Raw genomic sequence first — 3,489 nt, 5'->3', positions numbered from 1 at the left:
GGCACTGTATGGTATCTGCATCCAACAGCGTGCTCCTGGTGGCATGTTCAAAAAAACAGTGCAATAACAATTCAGTATGTGGCATCGTTGGTTTTCAGGCGGCTGTGCTTGTTCAACCTGGTATTTTTGCTGAAACAAGTAAGACCTGTCACTTGGAAGGTGGCAGAAAGCAGAGTGGCTCGGTTCCAGTGTAACTTTTGCTCCTGTGGAAGGACTTTATTCAAAAGACCCAAAGTGCATTCAAGAAGAAAAACAATACCTTTAGAATGGATTATCCCAATATTTTATAGAAATTTATGCTTTGAGCAGGATTATAAAGCATTTTTATGTCTTTCCATGCAAATAAGGTCCACTATGTAGTAATGTTCCCATGAATGTCATTTATTTTAAAAAGTCTAGCCTTGATAGGCATGATCAGTAGGTAGTCTGGAGCAGTCATGCCCACCAGGGTGTTTTCTGATGCCCACTTGCTGCTTCCCCAAAATAAAGAACCAGTCCTGATTTCATCCTCCTTGCTGGAGCAGAAAGTGCTTCTGAAAAGCATTCCTAGGGAAGCAGCTGTTTCCATCAGAGGACCATGACTTGGAATCACCCAACATTTGGGGAAACATTGCACACACACACCCCCACCAACCATTTTGAGGCTATGCTTGCCCACCTTATCTTGAAATTCCAAAACAAGGGTGGGACCTCGGGTGTAGATATGTCCATGAAAAACGTGGGTCATTATTGGCCCATGGTGTGACGTCACATCCTGATATTTACTAGGCAGACTGTGTATACGGGGTGGTTTTCCTTTGCCTTCCCCGGTCAACTACACTTTACTCCCAGCAAGCTGGGTACTCTTTTTTTTACCGGCCTCGGAAAGATGGAAGGCTGGGCCAACCTTGAGCAGGCTACCTGAAACCGACTTCCTTTGGGATCGAACTCAGGTCGTGAGCAGAGCTTTTGACTGCAGTACTGCAGCTTACCACTCTGTGCCACGAGGCTCCTTATGAAAAACTTACAATTGTGTATTTGTCCTTTTTTCAAGAGTGCCAGGCGAGATGGTTTCCTTTACACAACTACTATGCTTGGAAGCAACAGATTAAGGTAACTTTGCAGGATTCTGTTCCGACCATAAGAGAAGAGCCAGAGAGATCCTGGCTAGTTCTAAAATATCTGCCTTGTTGGTACAGCAAGAACAGGCACACACCTCCTTTTGTGCCTGAACTTAGCAACGAGGCCACAGAAAACACAGGCTAAGCTTCCATCATTGTGAGATAAATTACAGTGGTGACAATGAGGCCTGTAATATCTGCTGAAGAATGGTAGTGATGTATAATCAACAGGATTTTTATTACACGTTTTTATTAACATAAGCTTTCAATGACCTACAGCACCCTTTGAGGGAGCCCATGAAAACCTTGTGCTGGAATAAAACCCTGTCAATTATACATGGTTATCTTAACAGGGTTGTTAGTACTAGGCAAGCTTGGAAGTTTATCACACACAGTTGTCTGGGTGTGCTAAAATTAATGTGTCTTCTGTGCCTTTTTTAAGTGAAGAAAAAAGCATGTAAGGGAAGTACATTATATTTTTAAAAATTAATCCACTAAAAGTTCTTAAGTTTTGAGGTTGCTTAGATACCATGTTTTAATGCACTGGATTAGGAAAAGAATAAATCAAATTCTAGTTCGCGTACTTGTTGCTGTGAGGATACAAACATTGGAAACAATTAAACTTTGTTCAGCACTTTTTTTTGTGTTGATTTTTATTTGGTAAATATTGTGTTTAGGGCATTCGGAAGTTTCCTGGAAAACCCACATCTCTGCCCATCTGTGTGAGATTTGAGAAGCAAACTGAATGGCAATTTCAGGCTCAACAGAAGGGCGCCTTACGTAATGGGAGCAGGGGAAGATCAAAAGCCATGAGTCTTGACTGAAACAGGACTGTCCAACAGGCTGACTACCCATAGACTATCTTTTGCACAGTGATGGGAAGATGATAATCAGAAGTTGGACAGTGGCCATGCTTTATATGAAATAGAGATGAATGATGCTTGTGGCAACTGACTTAACCACCAAGGTGTTCTAGTGAATTCTGTTTCTGCTTTTTTTTAAAGGAATCCATGTGGTTCATTTGCCTCCTAAATTGGTAAGAAACAGGTTATCGCTTCTGAATCCTAAAGTCTTAAAAGGGGAAACTTTGGAGATTAGTAAGGCTCTAATTAGAGAAACAGCAGTCTATAGCAAAAGCCCCGTTCACGGCATCATGAGGAATTCTGTACATAATCTGCTCATTTTGTCTGAGAGGCTGGTCTTTAAATATGCTGTTTGTATAAAAGAAAGGAAGAAATGGCCACTGTAACCAAAGGGGTCAAGGGGTGAGGAATTGTTATGATGATTGGCAAAAGATGTTCAACTGCTCTGAACACAGTGAATGAGAAATAGCCATTCTGAACAATCTGCCTGAACAGCCTGCTGGTGAACAAAGGGGAAATGTCCTAGTTTCTTACATTGCCTAGCAGACCTGTTACAGATCAGTTGTTTTGTCAACAGTTCCTTCCTACAACTGTGGCATTATTTTATTTTGGACCGCTCTGCTATCTAGCAAGGAGTTTGAGGCCCGTGACCATACCAGGTGCTTTAAGCAAGGTTTCAGCAACTGGTTCGCCAGGACTGGCATGCTTACCAGGTCACTGATAATGCAGAAGCATCTTTTGTGATCTTCTTGCTTTGGTGGGGGGGCAGGGGGTGCATGAGCTCATTCAGAGAGGAGCTGTGGCTCAGTGGTACAGCCTCTGCTTTGCATGCAGAAGATCGCAGCTTCGGTCCCTGGCATCTCAAGCGGGATCAGAAAGGAAATGATAGACCTCTGATGGAGAGCCACTGTCAAGAGTGGTCAAGACTAACCTTGGTAGACAAATGGTCTGACTCCGTGTGAAGCAGCAGCTTAAAGCGTATTCATGCAGCTGTTAACTAAGGACTCTCTCTTCAGGAAGGATGTATGACTGAAACGATATGAAATTAAGCCAAGATGAATAAGGTATGAAAACGTTCCTTCTAAAATGAGTCTTCCCTTCCCTTTTCTGCACACCGTAGCAGTTTTTAAGAACAGTTGTGTACAGTCATAACTCTTGGGTGCAATCATCTGACCTCAAATGGACTGTTCTTCTAGCTCTTGGCATTTTGAAATTGTTCCAATAGAATCTACGTGTTTCCAAATGACAGGCATACGTTCTGCAAGCTTACTAATGTAAATGTTTAGAATTGGGGTCTTGTGTAGCACAGCTGAATAGGGTCCTGTTACACCTAATACATTGGCTGTCTGTAACACTTCAGTCTTAGGGTACCAAAAGGATGGCTACCGTTTCATTATTGAGGCCTATCCCGATAGGGCCTTGTTGTAGGCCTTTATCGTTGGAAATGCCTCGCAGAACAAACGTGTGGTTTCGCTTTACCCACTGAGCTATGTGTTAGCTCTGTGGGATAAAACTACAAGACAAAA

The 3,489-nt window shown here is 42.6% G+C and overlaps 4 non-coding genes across 4 annotated transcripts; all 4 read left to right on the top strand.

The window, feature by feature from the left end:
- LOC130485714 (small nucleolar RNA SNORA8) lies at positions 1-140 on the top strand. Its single transcript, XR_008933729.1, has one exon. It is a non-coding gene; the product is annotated as a small nucleolar RNA SNORA8 (small nucleolar RNA).
- A 1,022-nt stretch (positions 141-1,162) lies between these two features.
- On the top strand, positions 1,163-1,299 carry LOC130485715 (small nucleolar RNA SNORA1). Its single transcript, XR_008933730.1, has one exon. It is a non-coding gene; the product is annotated as a small nucleolar RNA SNORA1 (small nucleolar RNA).
- Positions 1,300-2,371: 1,072 nt separating this feature from the next.
- Positions 2,372-2,447, top strand: LOC130485713 (small nucleolar RNA Z40). The gene has a single exon (XR_008933728.1). It is a non-coding gene; the product is annotated as a small nucleolar RNA Z40 (small nucleolar RNA).
- A 911-nt stretch (positions 2,448-3,358) lies between these two features.
- On the top strand, positions 3,359-3,489 carry LOC130485716 (small nucleolar RNA SNORA18). The gene has a single exon (XR_008933731.1). It is a non-coding gene; the product is annotated as a small nucleolar RNA SNORA18 (small nucleolar RNA).

This window comes from Euleptes europaea, chromosome 12 (assembly GCF_029931775.1).
Source record: "Euleptes europaea isolate rEulEur1 chromosome 12, rEulEur1.hap1, whole genome shotgun sequence".
Lineage (NCBI taxonomy): Eukaryota > Metazoa > Chordata > Lepidosauria > Squamata > Sphaerodactylidae > Euleptes > Euleptes europaea.
This window is presented reverse-complemented; position numbering and strand designations above follow the sequence as displayed.